The 24,672-nt window shown below is 42.4% G+C and overlaps 1 long non-coding RNA gene across 8 annotated transcripts in view; it reads left to right on the forward strand.

Moving 5' to 3' along the window:
• Window positions 1-24,672, forward strand: part of LOC145513608 (uncharacterized) — a 95,524-nt gene that overhangs the window by 38,653 nt on the left and 32,199 nt on the right. For 2 of the 8 annotated variants that reach the window (XR_014059571.1, XR_014059573.1), the window contains exons 6-8: window positions 15,823-15,989; window positions 16,768-16,811; window positions 23,570-24,119. The exons of 5 other annotated variants lie outside the window; for them this stretch is intronic. This is a non-coding gene — a long non-coding RNA (uncharacterized LOC145513608). Of the gene's footprint in view, window positions 1-15,822; window positions 15,990-16,767; window positions 16,812-23,569; window positions 24,120-24,672 lie in introns of those variants that run through there. One more of the 8 variants, XR_014059567.1, reaches the window with a different exon arrangement.

Here is a 24,672-nt window from a genome sequence, read left to right on the forward strand (position 1 = left end):
TTGTTTATTTTCACTGCTCAGAGATTATTTGCATATCTAACTGAAAAAAAACCTTTAAATTCAGTTCTGGTCATACAGAGTTGTAAAATAGCCCCGTCAATAGAAAAGCAGTCACAGGTGCAAAACCAGCAATGCACTGGACATTCAACCAGCAAATCTCATTAATCCATTTTCAAGTTTTGGGTAGCTTTTATGAAACTGAAAATAAATCTCTCCTTAACCTAGTCTGAGAGTTTTGGTACTCAGATCCTAAGTTCTGATGAGAAGAAAGGGAATCGAACAGTGGGGAGCAACCAGGTATGTCCTCAACTGATTGGAGGACCAGCCCAGAGCACACATAACTCCCATACAAGTGTCCCTTCCCACATTTCTAAGTCAAGCTCTGTAGAAGAGCAACATTTGATCAAATATCAGTGAATTTTAGTTCATTATAAATTAACCAAACTATCAATCAACTTGTGTATTTGAGAGTCTGCTGTGTAATCATGACCCGATTGGAAGCACGGTCTGCCCTCAGTAACCATGGGTTCCACATCCACGAATTCAGCTGATTGGATCCATGGTTGGTTGAATCCTTGATGTGACACCTGGGGATAAGGAGGAGCCCACTGCACTACACCTTATTACAGAAGGAACTTCAGCATTCACAGTGTTTGGTATCTGCTGAGGTTCGGGGAAGCAATCCCCTGTGCATACTGAGAGACTACAGTGTATAGATGCAGAAGTACTCTAAGACTAGCCTGCAAGGCTTCATCGTTGTAACCAGCACATTGAAATTTGTTCTGCATGTATCACCATACACTTGTTATTTTTTCCTAGAAACTTTTTATAAGCACAATCATAGATGTTATTATGACTTACAGAGAGACCAGGAATACTATGTGAATTAACACAGCAGCAATACTTACTAGTGAAAAAAAAAGAGAAAAAGGCACATTTATGTTTTCAGGGGATCATTCATGATAGTCACACTCACTGTGGTGGTCTCTAGTATCATAGGGACGTTTCTGGAAAACTGGAGATTTGGAGACAGTGCCAGTTACCTAAGGATGCTTAACAAACCACTCCCAAAATTAATGTTTAAAAACAACAATAACTTATTATTTCTCTAGAGTCCATGAGTTGGCTGGGCTCAGCAGGGGTATCCTTCTGTTGGTCTCCCCTGGCATTTCTTAAATGACTGTAGTTTTCTGGCAGCTGGAGGGTCCAAGATGGTCTCCTCACAATGTCTGGGGCCTTGATGCTGTCTGTCAGCTGGACTTCTCACTCCACTTGGCCCCGCATCACTTGGGAGTCTAGGGAAGACTCACAGAGCAAGCTGGAACATTCCAAGAACCAGAACAGGAAGCTGCAAGTTTTCTTCTTGCCTAGCTTCATGTCTACTGCGTTCTATCAGCCAAACTTAACAAAGCTTAGATCCAAGTGGTGGGGAAACTGGGCCACACCCCCCTGATGGGAGGAGCTACAAAGTCACAGGGAGTAAAGGGCGTGGCCCCAGGGAGATGGGCCGGATTTGCAGTCTTGTCTCATCTACCACCGGAGAAGGCAATGGCACCCCACTCCAGTACTCTTGCCTGGAAAATCCCATGGACGGAGGAGCCTGGTGGGCTACAGTCCACGGGGTCGCACAGAGTCGGACACGACTGAAGCGACTTAGCAGCAGCAGCAGCTCATCTACCACCTGGAGAAGGAAATGGCAACCCACTCCAGTATTCTTGCCTGGAGAATCCCTGGGATGGCGGAGCCTGGTTGGCTGCCATCTATGGGGTCGCACAGAGTCGGACACGACTGAAGCGACTTAGCAGCAGCAGCAGCAGCTCATCTACCACAAAACTGAGGGAGCTGCTGCTTGAGACAGGATGTTGGCACCTACGGTTCAGGCAGGGCCCGGCAAGTGGGAGAATTTTAATAAACACTGTATTGAACCAGACTGAATTAATTTAGGCCCCAAATGTTTCGTCTCCTTGTTTTATAACCTTTATAACCTTACCTTGTACAGTCAATGGACCAAAAACCCTGAAAAAGATAGTTAGAGGATTGAGTAAAACCCTCTTCAAAATTTTTCATTCTACTTAATTCTAACAAATAGTATATGTATCAGCTAATGAATATTTCAGTCTTTCATGTATGAACCAAAAATGTAATTATGGATTTGATTTTACCAGCGTTTGCTGCCTGGAGTAGTCAGTGATCACAAATCGCATTAAATGAAAGGTGAACCCCATTATGGTATCTAGAAAATGGAACTTAATAAGTTATGTAATTATGGGGCAAATCTATGCAAATTGCAATTTTTATTAGGCAATTTTCCATCTTCATCTAGGCTCTAATAGTCTATTAGACTTGTGGCAGTTCAGTGCTTTTATTAAGGAAGTTCTTTAACTTCTTTTCTGTTTGGTTCCTTATAATGAAGAAATTGTATTTTGGGGTAAAATGGTCACAAGACTGCTTTAACTTATCTTTTTCAATCTTATTACAAATAACCTGAATTCTAAGTTAATTATTCAGCTAAAACTTCTGTAGAGCCAATTTATGCCCATCTTATATAAAGACTTAGAACATAAGAGACTTTTGTGAAAAAATCGTACAATTGAAATCTTTTCCATTTATTGCACCATGCTGAAATGTTGGCTGAAAGAAAAAGAACTTGATTTTTAAATTTTACCAGGTCAGTTTTTCATCCTAAAAATGTTGTTTCACCTGTTTGGTGACTATGAAACTATAAATCATTTTATAGACTGGAAATTCAAAATTGACATATGAAATTACCCATCACATTACCTTTTTCTGTACTATTTTGTGGTTGTAGGAAGATTTTTATGATATGTAAGATCCAGTAATTCTGTGTTTAGCAAATTCTCAGGTCTTATTGTCATTTAAAATCTTTTGTAGTATGTTTTAAAATTGTGATTTGATGAGAAGTAAATGACCCTGTGTTGCTAAGTATTAAGAATAGCCTTAGACTTCCCTGGTGGTCTGGTGGTTAAAAATCCACCTGCTGACGCAGGGGACATTGGTTCAATCCTTGGTCCAAGAAGATCCTACACGCCAAAGGGCAACTAGGCCTTTGCATCCCAACTACTGAGCCTGCACACCTAGAGCCTGAGGTCTGCAACAAGAGAAGCCACGACAGTGAGCAGCCCACACACTGAAACAGAGTAGCCCCCACTCACTGCAACTAGAGAAAGTCTGAGTAGCAAGGAAGACTCAGCACAGAAAAAAAAATAATTAATTAATTAATTTTTAAAAGGCTTGTGGAAGGTTTTTCCAGGTTGCTTGTATATTTCTATATGCAGTGTTGGAGGTGGCTCAGGTAGGACAGGGCTGGACTCTGCTCTAAGCTCAGTTAGGGATTTAAAGGATGAACTTGACCTAGAAACAGAGGGCATGACAAATAATGCTTGCCATGAATAATTCCCAGTGCACCAGAACTCTCCTGACGAGGCCCAGGGACATGCACACTTTTGGTTTAGTTTTAAGAAGGTTTTATGCCAGGTACTCATGTCTGCATAATAGTTTAGGTTTTCGAGGATGTGAAAAACACAACTGTCTTTTCCAATCTTGTACATGCTACCCTTGCAGATGGTGCAGATAACCTCTTACTTGGTGGGGTGGGGGTTCCCAAGTAAATGATTATCTGAGTTTCCTTGGGATCAATGATCCAACAGAATTATTAAATTCGATCAAGATTTGGCATTCATTAATATCCATGTTGTAGGACACTTCCTCTTTCCTCTCTTGTTAAGGTGATAGGTAATATCAATCTGACAACTGAGATGTAACTATATTTGCATTAGTATCTTTCTTCACTAATCTGGTATGATTCCTGACTCCTCAATGTCTGTTTTTGTCATCTGATTCTTAATTTGGAAAGATAATCAGGCTGGGAATGGTATTCTAGGTGCAGAATTATTTCCCTTAAAACCTTGAAGATGTTGCTTTCTTGTCTTATAATTAGGGTTGTTCTTGAGAAGTTTGGACTTTCCTGGTGGCTCAGATGGTAAAGGATCCAACTGCAATGCAGGAGACCTGGGTTTGCTCCCTGGGTCAGGAAGATCCCCTGGAGAAGGGAATGGCTACCCACTTTAGTGTTATTGCCTGGAGAATTCCATGGACAGAAGAGTCTGGCAGGCTACAGTCCATGGTGTCACAAAGAGTCGGACACGACTGAGTCACTGACACACTTTGAGAAGTTTACTGATTCTTCTCTGTGGTAGGAAATATTTCTTTGGAACCTTCTAAGAGTTTTCTCTCTCTGCCTCTCTCTCTCCCCGCCCCTCTCTCTCTCGCTCTCTTTTTCTGACCCTCTGCCTTTCTCTCTCTCTCTCTCTGTGCTGTTCTGAATTTTACACACTATGTCTGAGGTAGGTCGCCTTTCCACTGATGTTCAGAGGACGCTTTGATCTGGGGACGCAGATGTCTTCAGCTTCGGTTATTCTTCCTCCATTTTTTTTCTCCTCCATTTTCCTCCTGGATCTTCAGATGAATTGCTGTTAAAATTCCTAGATCTCTCTCTGGCTCTCAGCCTTCAGGCTTTCCATCCTGGGCTCATGTGTGTCCAGATCCACACTGGCTTTGCTCCCTGGGTCCTCAGCACTATCCATTCTGTTGCTTGGCCCATCCCTTCATTTTCAAGATTCTTTTTCATACAGCCCTTTCTACCCACTCCAGTATTCTTGGGCTTCCCTTGTGGCTCATCTGGTAAAGAATCTGCCTGCAATGTGGGAGACCTGGGTTCAATCCCTGGGTTGGGAAGATTCCCTGGAGAAGGGAAAGGCGACCCACTCCAGTATCCTGCCCTGGAGAATTCCATGGACTGTAGAGTCCATGGGGTCTCAAAGAGTCGGACATGACGGAGCGACTTTCATTTTTCTTGCTTTGTGGATTCCCAGGAACTCTTCCTCTTTGCTCTTGTCCACTGTTTGGCATGGCCTGGTGGGGGGAGGCAGACTGGGTGGGCCTGCCTAGGGGTCACTGCTGCAGTGTGACCAGCATCTGTTTGGACACCTACTGGAGCGTGTAGCCCCCTCCTGTCCCAGCATTCCAGCTACTCTCACAGTCCACAGAAGTTCACTGTTGTGCGTGTTTTGGCCTGGTGAGTTTCTCTAATTCAGGCCCATCTGCCTTCTGAATTTCAGGAATTCTTCATAATTACTGTGTATTGAAGACATTTCTTCTTTTTTTGAGGACTATGTCATAGATTAAAAAATAGGTGTGTGTGTGAGTGTGTGTGTGTGAGTATGCATGCATGCCATTTTTAGGCATTTGCAATTAAAGGAAGCTGGATACACTATCTTATCTAGTTGCTTTGTGTTTTTATGAGTTTTTTTCCCATTGTGTGTGTGTGCTTAGTTGTGCAGTTGTGTCCAATTCTTGGCAACCCCATGGAATGTAGCCCGCCAGGTTCTTCTGTCCATGGAATTTTCTAGGCAAGAATATTGGAGTGGGTTGCCATTTCCTACTCCAGCAGATCTTCCTGACCCAGGGATCAAACCCACTTCTCCTGTATTGTCAGGCAAATTCTTTACCACTGGCTCCACCAGGGAAGCCCTTTTTCCCATTAGACGATGTATTTTTCAGTATCCTAAAGTAGTCTTGAGAACAAGATTCTCAGTGGCTGCATGACATTTTGTTGTCTCTATCATTGTTTATTTAACTAACTCTTTATTATTAGATTATGATTTTTGCTATCATAGAAAGATGTATAACAAATATCATATACATTATAACTGAGGACTTCTTTCCAGTTATTACCTCTTCATTTGTATTTCCTGTGTCTTTATTCATATATTCCATCTCTTGTCTTTGAGACTATGACCTTTTTGTTTCTTTTAGCATTATAAATCACATTTCTTTTTTTTAATTGAAGTATAATTGGTTTGCAATGTTGTGTTGATTTCTGCTGGGCAGCAAAGTGACTCACACACACACACTCACATACACACACACACACACACATTCTTTTTTATGAATCACAGTTCTAGTGAATCATTTTCCAAACGTCTCTTGCGGTACATGTGAAGGATTTCCTTTAGCTGGGGAATTACTGGATCAAAGCATATGTGTGTGTCCAATGTCACAAAATTGCTATGTTCTTTTCCAGAGTGGTTTTGGCAGTTCACACTCTGATCAGCAGAGGGGCAAGTTCTTGCTGGTCTGTGAGCTCGTCAACATGGGTCAGGCTTCCTTTTCTGCTAGTCAGTTGGGTGGAAAATTATGGGCTGAATCGTGTTCCCCCAAATGCACATGTTGAAGTCCTAAGCTTCAGAACCTCAGAATGTGACTGCATTTGGAAACAAGATCTTTAAAGAGGTAATTTATGCCTGGTGTCCTTCCTGAAGAGCAAATTATGACACAAATATGAGCAGAGAAAAGAGGGTGCGAAGATGCAGGAAGAAGACAGCCAGCTGCAAACCAAGGAGAGGGGCTTCAGCAGAAACCAACCCAGCTGACACCTGGATCTCAGACTTCCAGCTCTCAGAACTGTAAGAAAATAAATTTGTGTTGTTTAAGTCCCCTAGTTTGTGATACCTTGTTATGGCTGCCTGAGCAAACTAATATAGTCTCTATTTGTGCAGTTTGGGAAAACTTTTTAATATGGGCATTTTCAAGTGTTTTTAAGTAGAGAGAATAGTATAACTGGCTTCATTTCCCCATCACCCAGCTGTGTGTATTTACTGAAGCAGTTTAAGGCAGGTCACAGACATCATATTCACTGCCGTCTTCAGTTGCATTTCCTGGATGTCTAATGAGGTTGAGTCATGATTATGTTTATGGGTCATTCTTGTGTGAAATGGCAGTTCATCTGTTTTTGCTTTATTTTTGTGTTTAGTATTTTGTGTGTCTGTGTATGTACTTTTTTGTCTATTGGGTTATTTGTGTTTTTTTTTTTTCTTATTAACTTCTAATGGTTCTTCACATAGTCAAGACATTAATCCTTTTTAAAAAAATATTTATTTTTATTTTTGACTACACTGGGTCTTGGTTGCTGTGCACAGGCTCTCTCTAGTTTGGGTGACCAGGGGCCACTCTCCAGTTGCAGGCTTCTCATTGCAGTGACCTCTCTTGTTGCAGAGCACAGGCTCTAGGGCACAGAGGCTTCAGGAGTTGTGGGGTGTGGTGTCAGTAGTTGTGGCTTATGGGATCCAGAGCACAGACTCATTAGTTGTGGCACACCAACTCAGCTGCCCTGTGGCATGTGGGATCTTCCCGGACCAGGGATCGAACTGGTGTCCCTTGCATTGCTAGGCAGATTCTTAATCACTGGACCACCAGGGAAGCCATGACATTAATCCTTTGGCTGCTTATATGTGTTGCAAATATTCTGTGGCTGATCTCTTCACTTTCTCTATACTTGGTTTTAAACTTTTAATTTTGAGATAATTTGAGGCTAATAGAATAGTTGCAACATAATACAGAAAATTCTTATATACCCTTTACCTACTTTCCTTTCTGTTACCATCTTATATGACCTGCATAATATTTTTGGATGAACAAAAGTTCTTAATTTTAATGTATGCATTCATATTAATATATAACTTATGTAATATATATCTATATACAAATCTATGTAATATATAACATATTATTTAAAATATAATATAAAAATATATTCAAGTAACTAAATTAATATAAATGTATATTAAGTGTACAATGTGTTAATATTGATATTCCTTTACAGTTGGTGCTTTCTATATCTTCTTTAAGGAATTCTTCTCTACTCAAGGTCATATGTTATCCTCTGCTAGCTACGAGGCACTTTTAAAAATTTATTTTTTGGTCTTGCCGATGTGAGATCTTAGTTCCCCTACCAGGGGTCCATCCTGTGCCCCCTGCATTGGAAGTGCAGTGTCTTAAACACTCGACACTAGTGAAGTCTCTCCTAGGCATTTTTAAAGTCTTGCCCTTCATATTTAAATCTTTATAACCCATCAAGAATTTCACTCATCAATTAAAAGATAGGGCTTCAATTTCATCTTATCTATACAGATTCAGTTCAGTTCAGTTGCTCAGTCGTGTCCGACTCTTTGCGACCCCATGGACTGCAGCACGCCAGGCTTCCCTGTCCATCACCAGCTCCCAGAGCTTACTTAAACTCATGTCCATCAAGTCGGTGATGCCATCCAACCATCTCATCCTCTGTTGTCCCCCTCTCCTCCCACCTTCAATCTTTCCCAGCATCAGGATCCTTTCCAATGAGTCAGCCCTTCACATCAGGTGGCCAAAGTATTGGAGATTCAGCTTCAGCATCAGTCCTTCCAATGAATATTCAGGAGTGTTTCCTTTAGGATGGACTGGTTGGGTCCATCCAACCAGTCCGAGGGACTCTCAAGAGTCTTCTTCAACACCACAGTTCAAAAGCATCAATTCTTTGGCTCTCAGCTTTCTTTATGGTCCAACTCTCACATCACAGATTATCTTGATACTATTATTGAATATTCTAGCCTGTAGTGCCACCTCTGTCATATAGGGTTTCAATATCTGCTAATGTGACAGGTGAGAAGGCACACCTAAGTGCAAGTTTAATGTACATTTCTCTTATGCATTTGGGGTTATCTTTTAAGTAATATTTTCTTTTTTTTTAAATTTTAAATTAGTTTATTTATCTATTTTTTAACTTTACAATATTGTATTTGTTTTGCCATACATTGACATGAATCTGCCATGGGTGTACGTGTGTTCCTCTTCCAGAACCCCCCTCCCACCTCCCTCCCCACCCCATCCCTCTGGGTCATCCCGGTGCACCAGCCCCGAGCACCCTGTATCATGTATCAAACCTGGACTGGCGGTTCATTTCACATATGATAATTTACATGCTTCCATGCCATTCTCCCATATCATCCCACCCTTGCCCTCTCCCATAGAGTCCATAATACTGTTCTATTTATCTGTGCCTCTTTTGATGTCTCGCATACAGGGTTATCTTTACCGATTAACTAAATACCATACATATGTGTTAGTATACTGTATTGGTGTTTTTCTTTCTGGCTTACTTCACTCTGTATAATAGGCTCCAGTTTCATCCACCTTATTAGAACTGACTCAAATGCATTCTTTTTAATGGCTGAGTAATATTCCACTGTGTATATGTACCATAGCTTCCTTATCCATTCGTCTGCTGATGGGCATCTAGGCTGCTTCCATGTCCTGGCTATTATAAACAGTGCTGCAATGAACATTGGGGTACATGTGTCTCTTTCAATTCTGGTTTCCTCAGTGTGTATGCCCAGCAGTGGGATTGCTGGGTCATATGGCAGTTCTATTTCCAGTTTCTTGAGGAATCTCCACACTGTTCTCCATAGTGGCTGTACTAGTTTGTAAGTAATATTTTCAAGACAAGAGGTGAGAAGTGGTGGGCGGAGGAGGAATTAAGAATTGCTGAGAACACTTTGTGAGGCCCAGATGCTGCACTTCATTTAATTCTCATGATGGCCTGATGAGATGAGGAACCATTACCTTCCCCATTCTTGGTGAGGATGCTGTGCTCACAGAGCCAGCAAGTGGCTGAGCAGCAGCTCTGGCCAAGCCTGTCTGGCTCCCCCATTCTGCCCCCTGCAATGCCTTCAGGGACGGTGCATAAGCCCCAGGGCTATATGGGATCAGAGGTGGGGTGCTGCCAGCTGTACCACCTCTCTCATTGCTGAAATGACAATGGTGGGGGACTGGTTAGCCGTACAGGGCCTTGGTCTATGTGGGATGTAGGCTTACTCCTTGCCTGACTCCTTGTCTACCTCCTCCTCATTGGGACACAAGGCTTTATTGAAAGAAATAATCTTGCTGTAGACACATAAAGCTTTATGATCTTTCTAAAGAATTAAATGGAGAAGGCAATGGCACCCCACTCCAGTACTCTTGCCTGGAAAATCCCATGGACGGAGGAGCCTGGTAGGCTGCAGTCCATGGGGTCGCTAAGAGTCGGGCATAACTGAGCGACTTCACTTTCACTTTTCACTCTCATGTATTGGAGAAGGAAATGGCAGCCCACTCCAGTGTTCTTGCCTGGAGAATCCCAGGGACGGGGGAGCCTGGTGGGCTGCCGTCTATGGGGTCGCACAGAGTCGGACACGACTGAAGCGACTTAGCAGCAGCAGCAGCAAAGAATTAAATCTATCAATCATGGAGATATTGTAATTTATAGGAAATATATATTGGGTCATTCAGATGGCCAAAATACCTTTCTCATGTATATTTGGTCTGCATTCACAGTTCCTGGCTCACAGCTCCCCAAGCCCTTAGAATTTCCTAAATGTTGAGAATGATAAAGGTGTCTTTTACTATGTGAATGAGGTAACTTTTAGAAGCACCTAAGAAAGGGGGCTGGTTGCCTGGAGAACCAGGCAGGTGATTAGAGGGTGGGGGAGGGGAAAGGGACTAGGGGTTGAATAAATCATCATCAGCTCATGATTTAGTTAATCATGACTGTGTAATGGAGCTACCATGCAGACTCAGCATGGGTACTGTGCGTGTTTTGTCACTCAGTCAAGTCCGACTCTGGGATACTTTAGGTTGTAGCCCACCAGGCTCCTCTGTCCATGGAATTTTCCAGGCAAGAGGGGATCTTCCTGATCCAGGGGTTGAACCCGCATCTCCTGCATTGCAGGTGGATTCTTTACCCGCTGAGCCCTCGGGGAAGCCCAGTGAAGGTCCAGAAGGACAGTTTTTCGGCCCCTTTTCCCATCAGGCAAACAAAATGCTTCTAAGTGCCCCCTTGTGTGCCCAGGGCTTCATGAAGACAGAGCTTCTTTGTTTGGAACCTCACTTTGTATATCTCTTCACCCGACTGTTGATTCATATCCTTCAATAGCCTTTTATAATAAAGTGGGTGGGTAAATGAGCTTCCCTGAGTTCTGTGAGCTTTTCCAACAAATTAATCGAACCCAAGGAGGAGTTGTGGAAACTTCTAGCTTATGGTCAGTTGGTCGGAGACAGAGGTAACAACCTACGTTTGCTCCTGGTGTCCGAGGTAGAGGGCAGTCTTGTAGGACTGAGTCCTCTGCCTGTGGAGTCTGATTCTATCTCTAGGTAGAGAGGGTCAGAATTGAATTGTAGGACACCCTCCTGGCATCTGAGAATCACCTGTTGTGGGCAGCCTCCACACACGTGAGTTAAAATTGGGTCCAGGAGCCCTTTCCAATCACTGGCTATAGGAAGAAGCTACAGAGTTTCTTGGTTTAGGCAGATATTTTAAATAAGGCTGGCTTTGTTTATTTACTTTAAAATTTGTTTTATTGTTTTTGGCCGCGCTGGGTCTTTGTTGCTGCGTGCGGGCTTTCTATAGTTGCGGCAAGCGGGAGCTGCTGTCTGGTTGTGGTGCACGGGCTTCTCATTGGGGTGGCCTCTCTTGTTGCGGAGCACAGACTCTAGGGCGCACTGGCTTCAGTACTTGAGGCATGTGAGCTCAGTAGTTGTAGCACATGGGCTCAGTTGTCCCATGGCATGTGGCATCTTCTGGGACCAGAGATTGAACCTGTGTCCCGTGCATTGGCAGGCAGATTCTTCACCACAGGATCACCAGGAAAGTCCCAATATATATATATATATATATATTTTTTAACTGATAGTTTTGATTGAACAGAGTTAAACTTGAGTTGTTGTGACTTTAGGATAAAAAAGTTATGACTCTAAATTGTTCAATGACATTTGGCAACAATTATTTACATGTATGTCTGTTTCAACAAATTGGATGTGACACTCATTTGATACCCTAGAGCTTTTGAGTCAATGTGCTTTTGGTATGTAAATGGTCTAGAGCCCTAAGGGTCTATCTCTGTGTTGCCTACAGATTCATCTTCATTTGTGTGCAGGGAGACAGCCTAAGGAATCCCAGGGGACAGAAGCATCTTAGACAGGGTGCTTTAATCTCTTGCTTCTTGCCTCCGTAGACAACGTGCGTGAGCACATTTTTATCAATGACACGAATGATAAAAGCAAAGTCTCGGGACTTTTGCTTTCAGCCCCAACATCTAAAGAGCTTAGAAGAAATAGATAAATCCACTATTTGGAGATTTTAACCTCTTCTGTCAGTACTTGATAGATCAAGTAGGCAGAAAATCAGTAAGGATATAAATGACCTGAGTGTTATCAATCAGCTTCATCTAATTGACACTTATGGAGTACTCCATCCAACCACAGCAGATCACCAAGAGAGACCAACATTCTGGGCCATAAAACACAACTTAACAAATTTAAAAGAGTATAAAGCATACAAAGTATGTTCTCAGAACAAAATGTAATGAAGCTAGAAATCTGTAACAGAAAGCTGGAAAGTAACAGGAAGCGATAAAGATAGCTGGAAAATTCCCAAATACTTGAATATGAAACATGTTTCTAAACAGCATATGTTGAAGAAGAAGTCTCGAGACCAGGTGGCCAACAGGTTCATTAAAAGATGCTCGACATCACTAATCATTAGGGGGCTTCCCTCATAGCTCAGTCGGTAAAGAATCTGCCTGCAATGCAGGATACCCAGGTTCGATTCCTAGATCGAGAAGACTCTCTGGAGAAGGAAATGGCAACCCACTCCAGTATTCTTGCCTGGAGAATCTCATGGACAGAGGAGCCTGGCAGGCTGTACAGTCCATGGGGTCACAAGAGTCAGACACGAGTTAGTGACTAAACCACTAATCATTAGGAAAATGAAAAGCAAAACTGCGATGTGATACTACCTCCCACATTCAGAATGGAAGTAATGAAAAAGACAAAACACAAGTGTTGGAGAACACTTGTTAAAAAGAAAAGGGACCACTTGTGCACTGTTGGTGGGAATGTAAATTGGTGTAGCTACTATGGAAACAGTAATTTCAAAAAAATAAAACTTCTACGAGAAAACATAAAAAAGCTTCTTGACTTAGAGTTGGTGATGAGTTTTTTGGTACAACACTAGAAACACAGCCCATGAATGAAAAAAATTGATAAGCTGGACTTTATTGATATGAAAGCCTTTTTCTTTGTGCACGACACTCACTGTTAAGAGAATGAAAAGACAAACCATAGTAATTAATATATATATGATAGAGGACTCGCGTCTAAGATATACAAAGAATGCTAAAAATTCAAGGATAAGAAACCAAACCCCAGTTTAAAAATGGGCAAGATATCTGAACAGAAACTTTATCAAAGAAGCTATCAGTTCAGTTCAGTTACAAATAAACATATGAAAAGATACTAAACATCTTTTGCATTAAGGAAATATAAATGAAAATAATAAAACACCACTAACATCTATTAGAACAGCTGAAATCCAAAAAACTAAATGCCAATTGTTGGCAAGGATGCAGAGCAAGAAGCACTCTTATTCATTGCTGGTGAGAAGGCAAAAAGGAACAAATACTTTGGAAGACTGTTTGGTGGCTTATTTTGGGGCTAAACTTAGTCTTACCATATAATCCAGCAATTGTGTACCTACATATTTACACAACTGATTAAAAAGCTTACATCCATACAAACACTTGCACACTAATATTTATAGCAGTTGTAATCATGATCACTAAGAATTGGAAGCAGGGACCTTCCCTGGTGATCCAGTGGTTAACAATCTGCCTTGCAATTCAGGGGATGCAGGTTCGATGCCTGGTCGGGGGCTGAGATCCCATATGCTGCAGAACAATGAAGCCTGCCCATCACAGCTTACTGAGCCTGTGTGCTTCAGAGCCTGAAGACCAGAAGGAAAGATCCCACGTGACACAACTAAGACCCGACGCAGCTAAATAAATAATTAAATATTTTGAAAAAGAACTTGAAGCAGCCCAAAATGAAATAGTTTCTCCTCATCAAGATAAAATGTATATAATATCAAGCCACACAAAAATACAAGTGAATCTTAAATACATATTGCTAAATGAAAGAAGCCATTCTGTAAGGCTACATACTGTATGACTGTGATTACATGACGTTATGGAAAAGGCAAAACTATAAAAACAGTAAATAGATCAGTGATTGCCAGGGCTTTGAACAGGTGAATTATAGGGGAGGTTTTTAGAGCAGTGAAACTATTCTGTATGACATTAATGGTAGTGATGGATATGCAAGACTGTGCATTGATCAAAAACCACTAAGTGGTTTCTGTGTGCTTTAAAGCTGGAGAAGCACATGTTTGCTATGACCCATGTATTTCCAAGTGGTACAGTAGTAAAGAATCCTCCTGCCAATGCAGGAGATGCAAGAGACACGGGTTCGATCCCTGGGTAGGAAAGATCCCCTGGAGAAGGAAATGACAATCCATTCCAGTATTCTTGCCTGGAGAATTCCATGGAGAGAGAAGCCTGGTGGGCTACAGTTCATGGGGTCATAAAGAGTCAGATACAATTGAGTGACTGAGCACACAGCCACACACTCAGTCCAGCTCCACTGAGACTACCATAATGTCCAAATTAGCCAGATGGAAAGGCCACTTGGGGAGAGAGTTGCCCCACCAGCCCTGAGCTCTTCTATCCATCCTGGCCTAGGTGCCAGACATGTGAGTGAAGAGGGCCTCAGGTGACTCCAGCCCTAGGCCTCGTCTGAGTGCAACAGTATGATGGACTTCGCTGGGGGTCCAGTGGTTGGGAGTCTGCCCGCCAGTGTGAGGGACACAGGTTCGATTCCTGGTCCAGGAGGATCCCACATACTGCAGCTCGTGTGCCTAGAGCTCGGACGCTGCAACGAAGAGTAGCCCTTGCTCACCACAACTAGAGGAAGCCTGTGTGCGCCAAGAAAGACCCAGTACAGCTAAAAATAAATAAATGCAATAGCGTGAGACATGAGAGTCACACAGCTGTGCCCAGTCAACCCACAGACTTGTAAGGAGATAATAATAAATTGTTGGTCTTTGCTATTAAGTACTGAAGTGGTTTATAAGGCCACAGTAGATAACCAGTCCAGATGGCTCAGCGGGTAAAGAATCCGCCTGCAATGCAGGAGATGCAGGAGACTCTATTTGATCCCTTGGAGTAGGAAATGGCAACCCACTCCAGTATTTTTGCCTGAAAAATCTCATGGACAGAGGAGCCTGTCGGGCTACAGTCCATGGGGTTGCAAAGAGTCAGACACAACTGAGGAAAGCCAGAACTCTAAGGTTTTACCTTGATCTGGGGACTCCTACCATGTTGCCTTGCTTACTCCAAAGAGAGAAATGCCTGAACTGTCAGAGGAGAAAAATGGAAAAGATCTGTAGGCAACATTCCCAAGTCAAGGCAGACAGTTACTCCAGCTCATTCCTCACCCTTCTCACCTATTCTCCAGCAGCTGAAAGAATGAACAGATTTCATTATAAATAGTCAATAGCTAGTTCTTCAGTTCTCTTTCTAAGGGAAGAATTAAAACAATACCCAGGTTATCAGTAAAAAAATGGTGATGGCATCATGCAGTTCTCAGGAAGGCTCCAAGAGCTACCCCGCTCAATGGTGGCCAGAAGGGAACCAACGTGGGACTCAGGCCTAGATGTTACAAAAATGGGGGTGGAGAGTACAGACACACACTTGAACAAGAATTAGCTCAAACAACTGAAGAAGTGAAAGTGAAATTCGCTCAGTCACGTCCAACTGTTTGCAACCCCATCGACTATACAGTCCATGGAATTCTCCAGGCCAGAATGCTGGAGTGGGTAGCCATTCCCTTCTCCAGGGGATCTTCCTAACCCAGCAGTTGAACTGAAGAAACATACTTCTTTTCTGGCCACGCCGTGCAGCTTGCAGAATCTTAGTTTCCTGGCCAGGAATTGAACTTAGGCCCCAGCAGTGAAAGTGCTGAGTCCTAACCCCTGGTTTGACAGGGAATTCCCTGAAGAAACATTTATATAAAACGTCTCCAAAGTCTCAACGAAATTATCTTTGATCTTAATCATAGGGCATGCCTACGAAGCAAGAAGTTAAACAAATGGTCAAAGACACGAGCATCAACCAGCAGAAAGAGAAGGGAAGTGGCTCTTGGAAGCTGAGTGGAGGGGAAAACATTATAGAATGAAAACCACCTCAGAAGCACCTCGAAGCCAAATGTGTCCTGCTGCCTTGGAGGTGAGGTCCGAGGGAAAACCCGTCAGGTGCGTGGGGCAAAGGCAGTGGAGAAACGGTGTGATGATGGATATGGAAGCTGGCAGTAACGACGCAGCACACAGTGGGTTTTCCCAACAAGAACAGAGCAAGTGTAACACAACCAAATTTGTAAATAAAATAGAAAGATGACTGAAATTTGTCTACTAAAAGGATTCTCTTACTATAACAAGACAAACAGTATAAAACCATCAGATCCAATACAAATCCTTAAGCAGGGAAGAATAGGCCAGCTTATCATGGGAAATTTTAAGTTGGTTTCAGACTTTCCTCCAAAATTCAAGATGCCAAAGGAAAATGGAACAGTTGTTTGCAGAGTATGGTGGGAAAGCCTTTCAGCTGAGAACTCACAAATGCTTCTTAAATTATATGCATTAAGGGAAGACATATTAAAGGAAGAATCAAAATAAAGGGCATATGAATATGAAGATTGAAGTCTGTGATGAGCCTTGAATCTAAATAAACAAAATTATTAGGTAAAGGTGACTGACAATTGTGGCCATAAACCAGAATTTACTTATTAAAAGTTATTATTTTTACATATATTGCTTATTCAAGAAATGTAAGAGATCACAAAAATCTCAGCTAGTGCCAGCAGAAGCAAGGGAAGCAGAGAAAATTGGAAAGGATTTTGGCTTCTTCATTTTTTTCTACAAGGGGAATGTCTTAGTCCATTTGGGCTGCTATAACATAATTCTATGGACTGCGCAGCTTATAAACAACAGATATTTGTCTCTCACAGTTCTGGAGACTGAAAATCCGAGATCAGAATGCCAGCATGGTCAGGTAAAGGCTTTTCTTGCTGTGTTCTTGCCTGGGGGGAGGAACTGTGGGGTCTCTCTCTCTCTCTTTTTTTCATACATAACATTTTATTTAGTATAAGCATTATATCTCCTTCTTCTCTTTTTCCTTTTAACTTTTTATTTTGTATTGGAGTATAACTGATTAACAATGTTTTCAGATGAATAGCAAAGGGACTCAGGCATACATATACATGTATCCATTCTCCCCCAGATTCCCCTACCATCCAGGCCACCACATAATATTGAACAGATTTCCATGTGCTATACAGTAGGTCCTTGTTGGTTATCCAATACAGCAGTGTGTACGTGACCACACCAAACTCCCTAACTATCCCTTCCCTCCTCCCGGCAACCATAAGTTCATTTTATAAGTCTGTGAATCTCTTCTGTTTTGTAAGTAAATTCATTTGCATCATTTCTTTTTAGATCTATGGGATCTCTTTTATGAGAGCTTTAATCCCAATGGTAAGGGCTTCACCCTCATGATCTTATCACCTCCCAAAGTTCTCATCTACTAATACTATCACCTTTGGGGATTAGGGTTTTAAAATATGAACTTTGCAGTGGGGAGGACACCTTCATATCATAGAAGGGAGTCAAGAAATGCTATTTTATTAATTTATTTGCCAAGTGGCACTTTGGGCTTCCCAGGTGGCACTAGTGGTAAAGAATCCTCCTGCCAATGCAGGAGATGCAGGAGATGTGGGTTTGATCCCTGGGTCAGGAAGATCCCCTGGAGGAGGAAATGGTAACCCACTCCAGTATTCTTGCTGGGATAATGCCATGGACAGAGGAGCCTGGCAGGGTTACAGTCCGTGGAGGTGCAAAGGGTTGGACATGACTGAATGTGACTCACTTCACTTGTGGGATCTTAGTTCCCTGACCAGAGTGGAACGCACACTTCCTGCATTGGAAGTTCACAGTCTTAACCATTGGACTGCCAGGGAAGTCCAATACTATTTTACTTTTAATGCTCATAAATAGGGAATTCCCTGGTGGTCCAGTGGTTATGAATCTGCCTTCCAATGCAGGAGACACAGATTCCACCCCTGGTCAGGGAACCAAGATCCCACAACTAAGCCCAGACCCCACAACCAGAGAAGACCCATCACAGCCAAAATTAATTAATTGATTTAAAAACATAATAAATTAATAAAGCTTATAAATATATTTTAACTTTTTTATGTTATTGTTTAGTCGATAAGTCGTGTCCAACTCTTTGTGACCCCATGGACTGCAACATGCCATGCTTCTCTGTCCTTCACTATCTTCCAGAGTTTGCTGAAATTCATGTCCATTGAGTCAGTGATGCTATCTAATCATCTCATCTTCTGTCGCCCTCTTCTCCTTTTACCTTCAGTCTTTCCCAGCATCAGGGTCTTTTCCAATGAGTTGGCTCTTCGCATCAGATAGCCAAAATATTGGAGCTTCAGCTTCAGCATCAGTCCTTCCAGTGAATAGTCAGGGTTGATTTCCTTTAGGATTGACTGGTTTGGTCTCCTTGCAGTCCAAGAATCTTGAGAGTCTTCTCTAGCAGCACAGTTCAAAAGCATCAATTCTTCTGTTCTCAGCCTTCTTTATGATCCAACTCACATTGGTACATGACTACTGGAAAAACCATAGCTTTGACTAGACAGACCTTTGTCAGCAAAGTGATATCTCTGCTTTTTAATATGCTGTCTAGGTTTGTCATAGCTTTTCTTCCAAGGAGCAAGTGTCTTTTAGTGTCATGGCTGCAGTCACCATCTGGAGTGATTTCGGAGCCCAAGAAGATAAAATCTGCCATGGTCTCCACTTTTCCCCCATCTATTTGCCATGAAGCGATGGGCAGTGAAGGGCAGAGTAGGCACGGGTGATTCCAGTAACAAATCTGTTTCCTCCAAGACGAAAATATACCTCCCTTAATAAGCATTTCCCCACTTTTAGGTTGCAAGCTTAATTTAGAATTCTTCTTTAAAGATGAAGATATCATGCAAAGACAGCATAGTGTAGTGGTCAGAAGCAGACTCTGGAACTAGGCTGCTGGTCAGCTCCAGCACGTACTAGCTGAGGGATAATTTTTTTTGCCATGTGGCATGTGACATCTTGGGCTTCCCTGGTGGCTCAGCTGTAAAGAATCTACCTGTGATACAGGAGACACAGGAAACAAGGGTTCGATCCCTGGGTCAGAAAGGTCCTCTGGAGGAGGGCATGGCAACCCACTCCAGTATCCTTGCCTGGAGAATCCCATGGACAGAAAAGCCTGGTGGGCTACAGTCCATGGGGTCTCAAAGAGTCAGACCGGACTGGAGCAACTTAGCACGCACGCACGCATGTGGGATCTTAGTTCCCCAACCAGGGGTCAAACCTTGAACCTGCAGCCTGAGCATTGGAAGCAGGGAGTCGTAACCACTGGACCACTAGGGAAATCCAGCTGGGGGATCGTGAACAGGTGCATTGGTTGAATTTTCTCATCTGAAAATGGGGTTTGTGATAGTACCTTTCTCATGGTGCTGAAGTGAGGATTCAATAAATTGCTATATGTATATCACCTAGAGGGCTTCCTGGCAGAGAAATGATGCTGTGGAAATGTTAACTGCAATAAATACAATAGATACAGGGAAATAGACTGTCTGACTGCCTTTTACTGTTGTCCTTGCTGAAGGGTGCGTTGTGGTTAGCCCAGCCCACGAGTGTTCTGTCTTTGTATGTTGTGAGTGGGGCAACACACTTGGAGTGGTGCACTCGGCCTCTGGCTCCTAAGTCTTTGGGTGGAGAGAGTACCTCCTTCCACTCAGTTTAGAAATTCCTGTGCAACGCCCGTAGACTCTGGACTTTAAGCTATGACTTTATGCCATGACTGGATGGAACTTTCGGATATCATCCTTGGAGCAGAGGTGTGTAAGTATATATCGCTTGTACAGAAGAAGGGTGGTCTAAATATTTAGTGACAAGAAGCGTAGACTGTGATAATCTTCAGTTGGCCAGTATTTCCACTTCTCCCATTTCTGGGTATACTGCAGGATGCACTTTGGGGCCCCCTGGTGGTAGAATGAGTTGTGAGCAAAAGAGATGTATCATTTCCAGGCCAGAGTTTTGGGTTGTTTATTTATTTATTTATTTATTTACTTTTAGTTGTGCTGGGTCTCTGTTGCTGTGTGCAGGCTTTCTCTAGTTGTGGCGAGCAGGGGCAAATATCTCGCTGCAGTGTGTGGGCTTCTCACTGTGGTGCCTGCTCTTGTTACAGAGCACTGGCTCCGGGGCGTGCAGGCTCAAGTAGCTGTGGTGCACAGGCGTAGCTGTCCTGTGACATCTGGGATCTTCCAGGACCAGGGATCGAACCTGTGTCCCTTGCATTGGCAGGTGGATGCTTAACCACTGGACCACCAGGGAAGTCCAGGCCAGAGCTTTTAATTACTGGTGCAAGACCCCCCCTAAGCCATCTCTTTCTCTGCCATGGTGACCGGGCATATGCACAAGGGCGGCTTCATCGATCAGTCTAGGAGGGAGGATAGCATGATGGAAATTTCCAGTCAACTTGCTGGATATGTAGGAAGAGTGGGAAATAACATTTCATCGCTTTAAGCCGCTGAGACTTTAGGGCTGTTGGCAGCAGAATTAAGCCTATCCTGAAGACACAGAAAGGTGAAGGGAACAGTTCACTTATGTGAAATCGCCTTACACTCCGTCTCCCTGTTTGGGGGCCAAAACCCTTGTTAAGGCCACAGAGGAACCAGCAGAGAGCTGATACGTCGTGGCTGCCTAGAAGGTAGTTTATGATTGATCGGTGAATGTCATATTTTTCATGCTAGAAATTCACTTCCATTGGACTTCTAAGGTCTCCACTAAGCTATTATTAGAACATAAATTGGAGCAGACTGCTTTGTAGTGACAGGAATATGAAAGTTGGTAACTTAGAGGCACTTCATTTTGAAACCGTTTGGACAGCTCACATTCAGGTATTGCAGCAGGAGAGTTATAAGGAAAGATGAGCATGGGGAAGGCCGACAGGTTTAAAATGCGGCTGCTAGAAATACTCTGAGGGGATTCCAGCATCTCAGTATTTACTATGTGATGAGTGTTGAAGGGAGGCAGATGCTTTTTAGCATATCAATGTCCAATGACTTTGTTTTCTTATAGACCAGAAAAGGGGCCTAGTAACCCATGGGGTATTCAGTTCAGTCTGTTCAGTCGCTCAGTCCGACTCTTTGCGACCCCATGAATCGCAGCATGCCAGGCCTCCCTGACCATCACCAGCTCCCGGAGTTTACCCAAACCCATGTCCATCGAGTCGGTGATGCCATCCAACCATCTCATGGGGTATTAGGGTGTATTAAATTGTTGGGTGTTAAATAGTTGGGTGTTGAACAGGTCAAGGTCAAATTCAGAGTCATTTTTCTTTTTTGAAAGATTTGCATTTAAATTTTTTTGAAGTATAGTTGATTGACAATGTGTTAATTTCTGCTGTCCAGCAAATGACTCAGATATACACACATATACATACTTTTTAATATTCTTTTCCATTATGATTTATCCTAGAATATTGAATATAGTTCCCTGTGCTATACAGTAGGACCTTATTGTTTGTCCGTCCTATATGTAACATTTTGCGTCCACTGACTCCGAACTCCCAATTCATCCTTTCCCTCCTCTCCTTCTCCTCGGTATAACCACAAGTTTGCTCTCTGTCTGTGAGGCTGTGTCGGTTTCATTGTTGTTGTTCAGTCACTAAGTTGCGTCTGACTCTTTGCGACCCCAGGGGCTGCAGCATGTAGTCCCTTACTGTCCTTCACCATCTCCCATAGTTTGCTCCAACTCACGTCCATTGAGTCGGTGATGCCATCCAACCATCTCGTCCTCTGTCATCCCCTTCTCCTTCTGCCTTCGATCTTTCCCAGCATCAGGGTCTTTCCCAGTGAGTCGGCTCTTCACATCAGGTGTTGTTTTGCCAAAAGTTTTCACTTTCATCTTAGGGTCAAAGGATTTGTTAACAAAATAAGCCACACATTATATACAAATAAATAATATAGATATTTATTAGGGAATTACCTAGCTTACTTTCAATGTGCTAACATTAAAAGAAAAGAGAAATAGAAAGAGCAGAGAATACATCACCAAATCGGGTTTTGACCAACATCCAGACTTGAACGGCGCTGGGACATCCCGTGTCACAGCACATCTGGAGTCACAATTGGGAAAATGTCCCAGGCACCTTGTCCTCCCCGTGGGTGAGACTTCAAGATTGCAGTTCAGGGTTTCCCCGGTTATAATCCCAGGAAGGATGCCAACTGATACCATCATCAATCTGTGACCAAATTGTAAGCCTGGTTTCCTGTTAATGCTGTTTGTATTGTCTTGTAAAACTTGGAATGTTGCTAAGCTTGGGGCTTGGTTGGCCAGGCCCCCTCAAGGGGCTCAACAATCTCAAGATTCCTCCCCCATCTTACCTATAGTGAGTCTTGCACTCACAGCAGGCAGTCACACAGTCACTCCCAGTCGGGGCCGTGTCCAGGCAGGTCAGAAGCGAGGTCAGAGGCCTGCTCTGCTCTGTCTCTGAAGCCTAAACAAGACTATCCATTTAATTCCCCAACAGGTGGCCAAACTATTGGGGCTTCAGCTTCAGCATCAGTCCTTCCAATGAATATTCAGGGTTGATTTCCTTTAAGATTGACTGGTTTGATCTCCCTGCAGTCCAAGGGACTCTCAAGAGTCTTCTTCAACACCTCAACTTGAAAGCATCAATTCTTTGGTGCTCAGCCTTCTTTATGGTTCAACTCTCACATCCATACATGACTACTGGAAAAACCATGGCTTTGACTATACGGACCTTGTCGATAAAGTGATGTCTCTGCTTTTTAATATGCTGTGTCTGTATCATAGATAAGTTCATTTGTGCCATATTTTAGATTCTACATATTAGTGATATCATATAGTATTTGTCTTTCTCTTTCTGACTTACTTTACTTAGTGTGATTATGTTTAGTTGCGTCCATGTTGCTACAAATGGCATTATTTCATTCTTTTTATGGCTGAGTAGTATTCCACCGTATATATGTATCACATCTTCTATATCTATTCATCAGTCGATGGACATTTAGGTTGTTTCCATGTCTTGGCTATTGTGATTAGTACTGCCTCGAGCATAGGGGTGCTTGCAAAATCATTCATTTTTATAGTGACGCCTCTTAATTATTTTACAAAACATTTCTTTGCCTGCTATGTATCACCTTTTTCAAGACTTCATAAACTTTATCCTTTTAATTCATTTTCATTTTTAATATGGACTTGTTATTTCTATTAGTTCATTCCATAAGAGCAGTGAAAAGGGTGAGTGGATTGCACAGCATAATCAGACTTGCATTTTGAAACAACTCCTCTGCAGTATGGAGAACAGATCTCTGGGCCCAGGAGTAGGTGCAGACAGGCAGAAAGTTGCCCAGGACTCTAGGTGAGAGATGATGCTAGCTTGGATTAAGTTATATAAGAACGAGGAACTGACAGGTACTAGAGATGTAGAAGAAGTAGAATGACTTCTGGATGCATTTGATACTGGAGACAAGGGGAAAGATAGTACAAGGATAGTCAGGTTTCTGGTTTAAACATCAGGATGGATGAAGGTGCCATTCATTGAAGTAGATGCAGTGGGTTGAATGGTGCTCTACATATTAGAACCTGTGGTTGTGACCTTGTTTGGATAAACGGTCTTTGCTGAGGTATTTATGAGTTAGGATCTTGAGATGAAATCATCTTGGATTTTTCCAGGACCTTCTAAGTGAAAGGCAGAGAGAGATTTGAGACATACAAGGAGAAGAAGTGAAGATCATGTGAAGATGGAGGAAGAGACTAAAATGATGCAGCCACAAGCCAAGAACACTGGGAGCCACCAGAAGCTGGAAGAGCCAAGGGAGGATTGCCCCCTATATCTAGTCTTTTGAGGGAGGCTTGATTTCAGATTTCTGGTCTCCAGAACTGTGCGGGCATAAATTTGTTGTTTGAAGTCACCAAGTTTGTAGTAATTTGTTATAACAGCTCCAGAAATGAATGCACTAGTGAACACTGGAAAAGGAACAGGCTTGGAAGAAGAAATAATGAGTTTGTTTGGACATGTTGAACTTGAACTGCCTTTGAGACAGCAAGGAAGAGAAGTTGGATGGGCCCATATGTACTTGTCTAGGCTGGAAAAATCAGTCTGTGAGTCATGTACATTTAGGTGGTATTGGAAGACAGGACATGGTAAGATCAGAGGAGAGAAAATACGAGGAAGAAGGGAAGTCCTAGGACTAAGTCCTGAAGTACCTCAACATCTAAAGAGGTAAGTAGTAGAAGATACATCTGCAGAAGAGCTAGGGAAGGGGAGGGCAGGGAAACAGAATGAATCAGGAGAGCACTGTCTTAGAAAATAAGGGAAGAGGGTTATTTCGGAAAGGATGGAGTGCTCTATTTTTATTTTTTATTAAAGTATACTTGATGTACAATATTGTGTTAGTTTCAGGTGTACAGAAAAGTAATTGTTATATATATATATGTATATATATATTTATACATACATATGTGTATATGTCAATTTGGATAAGTATGAAATACTTTGGATATATTCTTTTTTCAGATTTTTCCCTTATAGATTATTACCAGATATTGAATACAGTTCCCTGTGTATTGAATACAGTTCCCTCTGTATACAGTAAGTCCTTATTGGTTATCTATACACAGTAGTGTATATATGTTAATCCCAAACTCCTGATTTGTCCTTGCCCCACCACCTTTCCCCTTTGGTAAACATAGGTTTATTTTCTATGTTTGTGAGTCTATTTCTGTTTGTATATAAATTCATTTGCATAATTTAAAAAAGTTCTACATATAACTGA

Source organism: Giraffa tippelskirchi, chromosome 7, assembly GCF_054371585.1.
Source record: "Giraffa tippelskirchi isolate mGirTip1 chromosome 7, T2T-mGirTip1v1.2.pri, whole genome shotgun sequence".
Classification (NCBI taxonomy): domain Eukaryota; kingdom Metazoa; phylum Chordata; class Mammalia; order Artiodactyla; family Giraffidae; genus Giraffa; species Giraffa tippelskirchi.